Here is a 13,417-nt window from a genome sequence, read left to right on the forward strand (position 1 = left end):
AATGTTATTATCCTTATGCTGCATGATTTAAAACTGCTACCTGTAATTTTCTGCTGGGAGATGGGAGAGACTAAAATGTCAAGGCCTGGAGACTAAAACATACGAAGAACGGTTGCAGGAAATGGGTATGGCCAGTCAAGAGAAAAGGATTAGGGTTGACATGATAGCAATATTCCAGTATTTGAGGGGCTGCCACAAACAGGAGGGGATCAATTTATTTTCCAAAGCCCCAGAAGGCGAGACAAGAAACAATGGGTGGAAACTAATCAAGGAGATATGTGCGTCTTATGGTCAGGTGCGTCTTATAGAGCGAAAAATACGGTAGTTAATGGGGGATTAACGAAATCGTTTAAAATTGGAAAGGGAACTAGACAAGGATGTCCACTATCACCACTACTATTTGTTTTAACAATGGAGATTTTGTTAATTAGAATCTGGGAGTCCTCTATTATAAAGGGAATTAAGGTTAATAAGATAGATTATAGGCTAAGAGCTTTTGCGGATGATTTGGTGTTAACATTAACTCAGCTGTTAGAGTCAGTAATTGATATGATGGAAATTATAGGTCAATATGGAAAGGTTTCTGGATTCAAGGTACCGGTAAATAGTAATAAGACAAAAATATTGTCGAAAAATATGTCTATGGATGATAAGGAGGCATTAGTTATGCATACAGGTTATGAAATGGTGAAAAAGGTAAAATATTTGGGAGTTTATATAACAGCCTCTAATGCTAAATTGTACAAGAACAATTATGAGTCTTTATGGTTAAAGGTTAAAAAAGATTTAGATGAGTGGAAAAAATTACAATTATCATTGTTGGGGAGAATTTCAGCGGTAAAAATGAATGTTCTTCCAAAATTTCTTTTCTTGTTTCAAATGATTCCTGTTTTAAAAAAAGATGCTAATTTGGAGGATTGGCAGAGGGGCATTAATAAATTTATTTGGGCAGGCAAAAAACCAAGAGTTAAGTTTAAGATTATACAAGATGTAAGGGAACGAGGAGGACTTAAAGTCCCTAATTTAAAATTGTATTATGATGCTGTGGTATTGACATGGATTAGTGATTGGTTAAATTTAACAAATAAGAATATACTTTCTCTTGAAGGATGGGATTTGTTATTTGGCTGGCAGGCATATTTAATATATGATAAAAAGGTGGATTCAAATTTCAAGGCTCATGTTTTAAGGAGTGCTTTATTACGAGTTTGGAAGACATATTATTATAAATTAAATTATAAAATTCCCATATGGGCAGTTCCAGCACAGATAATAGACGGGATATCTAGGGGAGTTAATTTGGATAAAGTTTCTTATAAGGAATTACTTCGTCCGTTTGGACAAAGTTGGCAACTCAAATCATTAGCAGATTTGAAACAAGAAAATATTGTGTATTCATGGTTTTATTATAATCAATTGTTAATGAGGTGGCGTATGGATCAAAAAGTTGGTATTACTATGCAGGATGAAAATTTGANTAAAAAGACTTTTTTGGATTTTTATTCTAAGTTATATGCTTCTGAAAATATACATTATGAGGATATAGATAAGTATCTACAGCAGGTACACTTACCTAGGTTGTCAGATAGTCAAAAAGAAAAAATGAATTGTTTAATTACATTGGAGGAGATTAAGGTGGCAATTAAGCAATTAAAAGTTGGTAAAACCCCAGGTACAAATGGATTAACAGCAATTTATTATAAGATGTTGTCTGAGGAAATGATAGGGCCATTAAAGGAATTGTTTAACAGTATTTTGATGGGCAAAGAAGTACCTCCATCATGGAGAACTGCTTTTATATCTTTAATTCCAAAGGAGGGTCAGGAACTGACACAACCCAAGAATTATAGACCTATATCATTATTGAATACGGACTACAAGATTTTTTCAAAGGTACTGGCAAATAGATTAATGCAAGTGTTACATCAATTGATTCATAGTGATCAGTCCGGATTTATTACTGGAAGATATATGAAATATAACGTAAGACAAATTATTAATTTAGTTGAATATTTGGATAAGAATAACCAAATTCCTGCTGCTTTTAGTTTTTTGGATGCTGAAAAAGCATTTGATCAAGTGGATTGGGGGTTTTTGTTTCAAGTAATAGAAAGAATGAATTTGAGGGATAAATTTTTGTCTGCTATTAAAGCTATTTATCAACAACAGTCAGCTCAGATTACGTATTTTTCGCTCTATAAGACGCACTTTTCCCCCCCAAAAGGTGGGGGGAAATGTCTGTGCGTCTTATGGAGCGAATGCTGCCTGGAGCTGAAGCCTGAGTGCAGGGGAGGAGAGCATATACTGGCAGAGAAGCCTTACATCACTAGGTGGCGCTCTAACACAACACCATCGAGTATTGCTAGAAAGGAAGTCGCGGAGAGGAGAAGGGCTGAGGAGCTTCCTCTTCCTTCTCACCCATAGGAGGATGGAGGAGTGTTCTTCCCAGGCTCGAAACAGCAAATGGAAGGTGAGTGGAAGGCAGGTTGGGGGAGAAGCCTGGAGGAAGCGAAGGGACAAGGCTGGAATATGTCGGCTGCTGCAGCATATTCTNTTTTAATATTTAAAATTATGTTAATATTATGGTATTTAATAATTGTATATTTGTTTTAAAAGAGAGTTAAAAAAAGTTATAGATTTGTTAGATTAATAGTTGATTAATGTTAGTTAGATTATGATTATTTTATTGTTAATCCTGTGATTGGCTCTGGGAAGTGAGGGGGGAGGGATGGAGGGTTGGGTTTGGGGGGAGGGGGGATTTATATTGTAAAATTTTATAAAATTTTCAATTTTCAATTAAAAAAAAAAAAATTAAAAGCAATCCTAACAGCCTCTGAAGCCTGAAAAGGAGAAGGGATGGAAGTGCCACCCCTCAGCTGACTGCTTGGCAAGTTCAGCCAGAGTTCCTTTTACAGAAAAAACTGTTTTATAACATGTTCCCACAAGAAAGAAGAAACAGGAATTCTCAATTAACCAAGACTAAAGCTGCATGCCAGGCCAAAAAAATCAGGACCATTCATAAGATTACAGCATAGAAGATTTATTCAAGCCTCTACACACGGATCTGGTCAACTAAAGTTCAACACTAAACTGGTGCCAGATAAAAATCAAAGGAATTCAAGAGGGGTTGCACTTAGAGCTCTTGTGGGAAAGCAAGGACTCTAAACTGATGACATGCTTAACTCCACCCCCCAGCTCTGCCTGCTCTTCCCCTACACACTGTGATAAATACTTCCGTTTGTTTGAACAGAGGCAATATTTTAAAAAGAAACAATATTGGTTAAAATAATGCTTTGTCCAGGCTGGTAGAGTCGTACCCTTCTCCCACTGAGCCACTCCTGAGAATCCTCTACATCAGGAGTACCCAAAACCTGGGCAGTGGACTTGTACTGGTCCGTAGCCTGTAGGAACTGGGCCGCATAAGCGATTGGCGAGCAAGCAAAACTTCATCTGCATATGCATGGGATCTAGGTTGCGCATGAAACCATCCCCCTCTCCCCCCCCCCGTCCATGGAAAAATTGACTTCCATGAAACCAGTCCCTGGTACCAAAAAGGTTGTGGACTGCTGCTCTAGATTGTGGCAGACATAAATTAACTAAATTATACATGTTTCCTTTTGGCATTAATAACAAATAGAATTGATACCATTCTGGTTATAGGAACAGGTAGTCCTTGATTAACAATCATTCATTCAGTGACCTTTCGAAGTAAGCATGGTGCTGAACAAATGGTATTTATGACCCGTCCTCATAGTTATGGCTGCTACAGTGCCCCTGCAGTCATCTGCCGGCATTTACAACTGCAGAGTGGGCTTCAGCTCCTCCTACCTGCTTATCCTGTACCCCTTCTCTGCCCTGGACTCTACTCTGCAAGGCAGAGGACAGGGTAGCATGGGTGACAGGGATCAGGACAACCAAAAGGGACAGCGATGGGGGGGGGGAATGGAGGCAAGCATGGCAGGGCAGGAAAAGAGTGAAAGCCTTACCTAATGATGGACAGTCCTGGCCTAACAACTACAACCAGGTATACTGGAACTGTTGTTGCTTAGTGGTTCAGTCACACTAACAAACATTTTTTTCAGTGACAGAAATTCCGGTCCCAATTAGGATTATTAAGACTTGCCTGTAGTACTTTTTAACGAACCCAATTGGGATGGACAATTCTGTTGTTAAGTGATGCAGTCATTAAGCAAGATATCACATGATCACAACTTATCACCTCACTTCTGCTGCAGTTGTTAAATGAGATATCACAAGACTGTGAGTTGCAATTTTATCTTGACTGTCAGAATCCAGCTGTGAAGTGCGCAAAATGGAGATCATGTAACTACAGGACGCTGTGTAAATGCCCACTGATTGTAAAGCACCCAAATCTTGATCACATGATCATGGAGACACTGCAACAGCCATAGGTATGAGGACCACCATAAAGTTAATTTTTCAATCACATTGTAACTTCAAATGGTAGTTAAACAGCCCAAAGGTTAAGCAGGGACCACTTGTAGTTTCAAATACATAATTCACTTTCCTCACTTTGGATATTCAACTATTTTTTCCTTACATTTTAAATAATGTAATAGAAAATGATGCAGATAAATCATTCGTTATTAAAATATTTGGAAGGATCCAAATAAAAAAGAATGTCACAGAGAAGCTGTAAAGTAGATAAAGAGAGCAAAACAAAACTTCTTTGAAAATGCTAATAAGCCATGAAGATGGCTAGCCTATAAGCTTAAAAAACAGAAAGAGAAGAAAATTATACATAATTTAGTAGATGGGAAAGGTTGTTTACAATTTAAAAAGGAAGAAATAAAAAAAGATAATTAAGGAATATTATAAGGAATTGTATGATAAAGAGGAGGCTGTAAGAGAGAGAACTGCTCAAATACCTAGAAGAAAGTAAATTGCCAAAAATTCCAGAGACATTTAAAACTATGTTAGAAGAAAGAATAACAATAATGGCTATAAAACGACAAAAAAATGGGAAAACACCAGGCCCAGATGGGCTTCCGGCGGAACTTTATAAAAGTCTACAAGACATATTAAGCGAACCACTGAAAGATGTTTGTAATGAACTATTGTTAGAGGCTAAACTTCCAAATACATGGATAGAAGCAAATATTACTTTGATACCAAAAGAAGATTCAGACTTGACGTATATTAAGAACTATAGACCGATTTCATTACTCAATGTGGATTATAAAATTTTTACTTCAATAATGGTAGAGAGATTGAAAAAATACTTAGTTGAGTTTATACATCCAGATCAAAATGGCTTCTTACCAAAGAGACAAATTAAAAACAATTTAAGGGTGATAATAGACGTTTAGAATACTATAAATTACATCCAGGGAAACAATTAGCATTAGTATTTTTAGACGCTCAAAAGGCATTTGATAATGTTTCCTGGCAATTCATGATTCAGCAACTGCAAACAATGGACTTTGGAAAGAACTTTACAAATATGATAAAAACAATATATAGCAACCAGACAGCAAAAGTGATAGTGAATGGAGATTACACTGAGAGCTTTGAGATAAGAAAAGGCAGGAGGCAAGGGTGTCCACTATCTCCATTATTATCTATCTTTACTTTGGAAGTGTTAAATAGAAGGATTAGACAGGATATAGAAATTAAGGGATTGAAAATAAAAGATGAAACATACAAGTTACAAGCATTTGCCGATGATTTAGTGTTTATCTTGGAAGAACCTTTAGAGACGATTCCTAAACTATGGGAAGAGATAGAAGAGTATGGAGAAATGGCAGGACTAAAAATAAAGAAAAAACTAAAGTAATAGTTAACCTCACAGATAAACAAAAAAGGCAAATGCTAGAGAAAACAGAGGTACAAATAGTGAAAAAAGTTAAATATTTAGGTATTCATCTTTCGGCCAAGTGTTCGTCAATAAAAGACAATTATACAAAATTATTGAAGCAAATAAAGCTAGACTTGGAAAGATGGAAAAATCTGCAGCTGTCAATATTAGGAAGAATTGCTACAGTTAAAATGAATGTGCTGCCAAAGATTTTATTTCTATTTCAAACAATTCCGATAAAACTTGAGAATTTTTTTTTCCAAGATTTAAATTCATTAATTTTGAACTTTATTTGGCAGTGCAAGAAAGCTAGAATTAAGATGAAAACATTACAAGATGCTAAGGAAAATGGAGGATTTGGGCTGCCGGAATGGGCGTTGTACTATCAAGCATCTGTGTTAACATGGGTGAAAGAGTGGATAACACTTAGAAATAAAAGGTTGTTGTATTTAGAGGGACATGATTTACAATTGGGGTGGCACGCTTTCTTATGGTATGGGAAAAACAGAGTCCATAAGTATTTCCAAAATCACTTTATAAGAAATGCCTTGTCAACAGTATGGGAAAAAATTAAAGCTAAAATATATCTAAAAATTCCAGGGTGGTTATCAACGATGGAGGCATTTATACATCCAAACTTGGTAGACTTTGAAAAAATATGGACATATAGAGATATTCTAAATACAGATGGGAATTTAAAATCTAAACAAGAACTGGAAAACCAGGGAATCAACTTGTCATGGTGAGCACATTTACAGATACAAAGTAGATATGAAAAAGATGTAAAAATGTACATTGGATTTTATAAGGATCAAACTGCGTTTGATAAGATTTTGTTAACTTCAGATGAGAAATTAATTAAGAAAATGTATAATTTTTTGTTAATTTTGGATATGGAAAGCGAACAAGTGAAAGAAACAATGATAAGGTGGGCGAAAAATTTTGGCTATAATATAGAACTAGAAAAATGGCAAATGTTATGGGAGAGAAATTACAAACTAACAATGTCAACTTCATATAAAGATAATTTGTATAAAATGTTTTATAGATGGCAACTGCCACCAGCAAGATTAGCAAAAATGTTTAAAAATATGTCAGATAGATGTTGGAAATGTAAACATAATACAGGCACGTATTACCACATTTGGTGGACATGTGGCAAGGCTAAGGCTTATTGGAGAAAGATACATATGTGGTTCGAAAAAATATTGGGTGAACAAGTTGATTTTAAACCTGAACTTTTTTTATTAGGTATAATGCCTGAAAAGATTAATAAGCAGAGATTATATTTAATCTTACACATTACCACAGCAGCGAGAATAATTTTTGCACAATACTGGAAGAATGAAGGACTGCCACCAGAAGAAGAAATAATCAGGAAAATATTGGAATGTGCAGAGATGGACAGACTAACTATGAGATTGAAAGATAAAGAAGATACAGACTATTATCAAACTTGGGATTTATTTTATTGTTGGTTAGAGGAAAGAATGAAGGATTAGGAATTGAATATGTATTAGCATAGCTAATCCCAGACAACTAGTTGATTGGAAAAATTAACATATGTTTATGGGAAAAAACCCCAATAAAATCTTTATTAAAAAAAAGAGAGAAGCTGTAAAGTAGCCTGAATACAATTTTGAGGTACTAAAATGCAATGTTGATCTCCCATAATCACGTGAGATTTAGGCAGCATTTAAAATTAGCACAGCATATTTAATCAACAGGCAGCTATTGTATGAATTATGCTTGGGGGGAATCACAATTTTGAAATGCACACTTTTCTTTTAATAGCGATTTAATTTATCAGATGGCTGCAATACATTTCTATTTCTAAACTGGATCTGTACATTTAAATCAGGATAATGAAAGTATGAGAAAGGTATTTAATAAATAAACTCCAGAAGAAAGAACATATCTGTGTATATGAGTGCATTTACTCTGCTGGACAGCCTAAATCAGTTATTACCTCACAGGACCACTGCTTTTGTAGAATAAAATGGAGGAACATTATCTACACTGTTCTGAGAAATTCAGGGGAAGGGTGGGATTAAAAATCAAGGGTAGATTAAACCAATAGAGGAGCAAAAGACAAAAAGGAAGGTGACTGAGGGAGCAGGAAAGCATGGAATATAAGTGTAAAGAATGCCTGATTTTGTAGTCCTCATTTCCTCATATTCTAAAATTTTGAAAACTGTTACGATAATTCCAACCATTAAGAAAATAAAAGACCATTCAATCCATCTCCCACTGACTAGCTAATTCTTCCTATACTTACTTACCGGTGTCGTCGTAATAGTGCTTTTCCTCGGAAACGTGGAGAAACTACCAAAACTGTGAAGCTTGTAGCACAGCGCTCAGGGGTAGTATCTTCTACCTCCTTATTGTATGTAAAATAAAGAAATTACATATATATGCTATTTAGAACATAACAATAAATTTAATAACCTGAATACATTTTATTTATACCCAAACAGGTAACGGAAAAGAAAACTTTGAAAGGAAATGTTAAAAAGCACATGAAAAGCCAATTTACAGGGAATAAAAATGCAAGGGATCTCAGAAGAGTGCATTAGATCAGCAGAATACTATTAGAAAATGAAATGTGCACCAAATAAGTTTAATAAAAAGGAAAAAGTCTCAAAAGAAATCAAAATTTAGGATAAAACATCATAATCCTAAATACATCTATTTTTTTAAAAATGAAGCTTACTGAACACTTTAAAGGTATCCTAAGAAGCAAATCCCACTGAATTTAATGAAAGTTATTTCTGTGTAAACATGCTTAGGTCTGCAAATAAGCTCCAGTCATTTTGGTCTGGCCCAATTTTATAGGCTGCTCATCATCTATTTTTTCTTTTTCCTTTATCTGCATTCTTGTTAAAAGTGTAGTGTTATTCTATCACTTTGGGAAGACATTTTTAAGTTAGTTGATAAGATGGCAACCTATTAAAAAACAGCAAACCCACTCATACCCCAGCAAAGTGCAAGATTTAGAGCTTAAACTTAATAACACAAACCCCGTACAGGGAATAAAACAAAATGCTATTTACTTCTGAAAAAGTAGGGAAATTTTAAAGTCATCTTTCCTCAACCTGGTGCATTCTAAAGCCTATGCTCGCTGGGGATAATGGAAAGCACATCGTGCAAACATCAAGATACATTTCAAGATACACATCGTGCAAACATCAAGATACAGGCCGAAATGGGGAGGATGTGACGTCACCCAGAGGTGGAAATGAAAGACCTAGTTACTGGGTTCTCTTTCATTCAGGGTGGCTTATTCGGGCGCGATGGAGCTGTCTGGAGTTCTCAGTGCGGAGGCCCTGCGGGAGAGGCTGCTTCAGGGACTTGAGGCCGAGCATGTGGTAAATGGGAACGCTTCCCATTCACTGCCCGAAAGCAGGCAGTCCAAAGGGCTAGATTTAAGTTGGCACCTTTTCTCCTCTAAAATTTGATTTAAAAACCCCTCTTAAGCATTAAAAAACCCTTTGCTGTTCTTTTGCAATGCTATTTTACGTTGCTTTTTCAAATACACGCCTTAATCGTTTTTCAGATAGTTTTAGTCTCAGTTATCCATAGTGGGCCGCTGCTTAAAACTCTATTGAAAAATGCCAATATTCCCCTCCTTTGTAAAAATAATTATTCCACTGAATATTGGCATTTTGAGGGGCCCTTGGTGCTCTCTGAGCTTGGTTGCGTTCTTGCAGACGTTTCATTACCCAAACTAGGTAACATCATCAGTGCTAGTAACAAGCGCGGTTTTTGCTATCAGTTTATATTCTAGCGCAACTTGCCATGTCAATGTTGGTGGGGGCGATCTTAGAGATTCTTTGGTTGTGCTGTTTACTGTTGGCTCTTTGGCAGTTTCTAGATTGGGGTATTGCTTATTTGATTGCTGGCCTGAAGTTAACCTTGGAGTTAATCTATGCTGATCTGGGTGCTGATTGCTGATGGAGAGCGGCTTGGGACTTTTTGTTCCTTTTTGGGCTGGGTGATAGCCTCTTTTGCACAGTCTATAGATGTTAATGTCTATGTGGTCTATTGAGGGCTGATTTGTCAGAGTGCCAAACTTCTAGAAATTCTCTAACGTTTTTGGGTTTGGCTTGGTCTAGAATGGATTAAACTTTCTTTGCAAGTCTATGTAAATGTATAGACTTGGACTACAAACAGTACAAACAGTATACAGGACACATACATGTAATTTGTTAAAAGTTAATATTTTTTAAAAAAATCTAAGTTTATACTGTGACTCAGGCCACACTTTTTTTTTAATGCCACCTCTATTCGCATCTCTAGAGCTCATTCCTGCAATTAGCTCCTCTTACGTTAATCCAGTTGTGGCACTGCATAGGTTTTTCCCTCTGTGGGCGGGACATCTCGCTGCCTTCGCCAATAGAATAGAGACACAGCTTCTAATATTCGGTTTTTTAATCTGGTTTTACAGGGGTTTGTATTTTTTATGCTTTGTATTTGTACTGTTTTTAATACGCTGTGCACCGCCCTGAGTCCTGCGGGAGAAGGGCGGTATATAAATTAAATTAATAAATAAAAAAAAATAAAGCAAGATATCATTTGGAGAAACGGTCAGTAGAGCGGAGAGGAATATTGCTAGGCAACGGTCTACCGGCTGCTGTGGTCGCGAGGTAGGCAGGTTCGAAAGGGGCGTGGCGACGAGAGCGGAGGAAGGCTGGGGCTGGAAAGGTGCAGGGCGTAATGGGAAATGTCTGCTTATTGGGCAGGGTCGCTCAAGCCGCATCCGAAGGGGGCGGGGACTCTGCTAAGTAGTAGAAGCCACTACCGCTACTTAAGCTATATGCAGGATTAGGTTTGCATTCCAGGGTCTGGGTTGCACAGCAGGCAGAAATTCAACAGGTACTGTTTTTTCTCCACTTGCCAATGCAGAAATTTCAGTTTCGGATATTTTGGTGGGGAATTCCCTGTTGGTTGGCAAAAATTCACATGCCTTCTTCCTGCCACGAAGATACAGAGTCCGATTTGCGGTTCACTATCTCGGAGAAGTAGGGAAAATAACACAAGGGAGGGCTTAACTACAATTCCAGCAGCACCAGCCAGATGACTGTTAGCAAGGGATGCTGGGAATTGTAGTTTGAAAACATTTGTAAGCTATACAGATTCCCTGACAGTTATCAGCCCTGTTTGTTGGATTCTGTTGATGGGTGGATACAGTTATGGGTGTTCAGCTTTTCTAATACTTGTGATAAATATGCATCAATATGATACATCTTCAGAGTCAGTTAAACCTACAATACAATGGAAACTAATTGAATAGAAGAATAAGTACAATTGGTGGGAGTCAGGAAAAGACAACATAAAGGAAGTAAGATAAACATATAGGCAAAAATAGCTGGGTCTGAGAAAGGAAGAAGAGAAGCCATAAAAAATATATAGCTGTAAAAGGAAATGGCTAGCCAGGAAAGAGGTTGAATTGGAGAATAGGAAAATAAGCTGAATAAGATAAGAGGAAAGGCACACTGAATTGAAAAGCAGGAAAATAACTTATTGTTTAAAATGGGGACATAAATATCTACGTAGTTTAAAATAACCATTTAAATGTCTAATTTTTCTTATTATAATTGTATATGTGAATATGATTTAGTATGTAGCAGGAAATATGTAGGAGTCGGTCGGAAAGAGTGTAACCTCATAGTACCTCAGCCAATGGGGAAAGAGGAGGGATGTGGCGGCCGGGACAAGGGATGTATAAAGAAGGAAATATTTTGGGTTAAAACTTTGGAGAGAACCAAGCTTTGATAGCTTCTCTCCCCGCTTATTGCAATAAACGAAACAAAAGGCCTTCACTGTGTCTTGGCTGGTTATTGGTCAGGCGTGCTTGCCTCTGGTCACGAAGGAAAGTAGCCAGGAGCACATAACGCTTGATTTCTTCTTTCATGTAGGTTTCTCCAGCCTGTTCCTCTCTTTGTGGAAGAAATGGTGGTGGAAATATGTGGCTTCTTTGGGGTATATCTACTATACTGCACCAACCCGTTACCAGGGACGGATCTACATTGGCTTCTCTGTCAATCCCGAACGACGCATAGACCAACACAATGGTGGAAAGCGGTGTGGTGGGGCCTGGAAGACAAGTGGACGTGGGCCATGGTAATTCAAGAGTGTGTAAGAGATGCTGTGTTTGCAAATCTACCATGGGTTCCACATTTGTGAAGTGAAAATACAGCTTCTTCTCAGCCCCAACCAGATGCAGGGGAAAACCTTGGGAAATTCCAGAGGAGTGTTTCCCAATTTTAGTCATTTTAAAATGTGGCCTTCTTAAATACCAGCAGGTATTCTGGGAGTTTGAAGTCCACATATCTTACATTGGGTAAGGTTGGGAAACACTGCTCTATAGCAGAGGTCCCCAACCTTTGGGGCACCAGGGACGAGTTTCATGGAGAAAGGTTTTTCCACGGACCGGAGAGTGCGTGGTTTTGTGTGCTGCCTGCATCCCACAGATGGGGCTTTGCTTTTTCTGCAGACCGGTTGCTGGCATGCCACGGCCCGGTACCGGTCCATGGACCAGGGGTTGGGGACCCCTGCTCTATAGGAAAATGTTTTTTCACTATCTGTTTTTTCTCTTTTGTGATGAGATCTCAGTGAGGCCAAAAGTTCAGAAGGCTGGAACTGGAGCTTTTTGGGACAAATGTGTTGCTGTCCTTTTGGGCTTCATGCATTTCTCTCTTCTTGCAGGGACATGGGGTTGATTGTTCATGGTTTCCCCTCTGATGTGGCTGCTTTGCGCGTAAGGCACTTTTCAGTACTTATTTTGTTTCTTCAGGATTCACAGAATATGGCAACCTAAAATGTGATTAGCTACCTTATGTATTCTGTGTGTTCACCAAACCTAGTTTGGGATTCAGTATATTGTGGGAACCCAGCCAGTTGAATATAGGTAGTATTTGACTTACAACCATTCATTTAGTGACTATTCAAAATTACAACAGTACTGAAAAAAATAACTTAAAACCAATCCTCGCACTTACTGCTGTTGCAGGATCCACATGGTCATGTGATCAAAATTGGGCACTTGGCAACCAGCATGTATTTATGATGGTTGCAGTATCCCACGGTCATGTGATTACCATTTGCACTTTCCCAACTGGCTTCCAACAAGCAAGGTCAACATGGGAAGCTGGACTCCACTTAATGACTGCATGATTCACCTAACAACTGCTGTGATTTGCTTATGATTTGGTATCGGAGGGGGAGGTGGACCTGGCGGGTATTACGGAGACCTGGCTGGGCCAAGAGGGGGGGTGCCCCTCGTTGAAATGTGCCCGCCAGGCTACCGTGCATTTCACCAGCTGAGAGCCCAGGGTCGGGGTGGGGGGGTGGCGGTTATTATTAAGGAAGGCCTGGATCCAAGGGAGACCACTGTGCCACAGACTGCCGGTTGTGAATCCTTAGGTGTGAAGTGGGGTCATGGGAGGCAGCAGGGCGTGCTGATTGTATACCTGGCTCCCCGCTATGTATCAGCAGCCCTACCCGAGCTTCTCAATGTGATAGCCGAGATGGCGATTGAGACCCCCAGACTGTTAGTCATGGGGGATTTCAATCTGCCATCGTTAGGTGAAGCATCTG

The 13,417-nt window shown here is 38.2% G+C and overlaps 1 pseudogene; it reads left to right on the top strand.

Moving 5' to 3' along the window:
• The first annotated feature begins 11,755 nt into the window (after positions 1 to 11,755).
• The window catches only part of LOC107293870, a 5,741-nt pseudogene continuing 4,079 nt past the window's right edge, over positions 11,756 to 13,417 (top strand).

Source organism: Protobothrops mucrosquamatus, unplaced genomic scaffold, assembly GCF_001527695.2.
Source record: "Protobothrops mucrosquamatus isolate PMUCROS unplaced genomic scaffold, P.Mucros_1.0 scaffold1756, whole genome shotgun sequence".
Taxonomy (NCBI): domain Eukaryota; kingdom Metazoa; phylum Chordata; class Lepidosauria; order Squamata; family Viperidae; genus Protobothrops; species Protobothrops mucrosquamatus.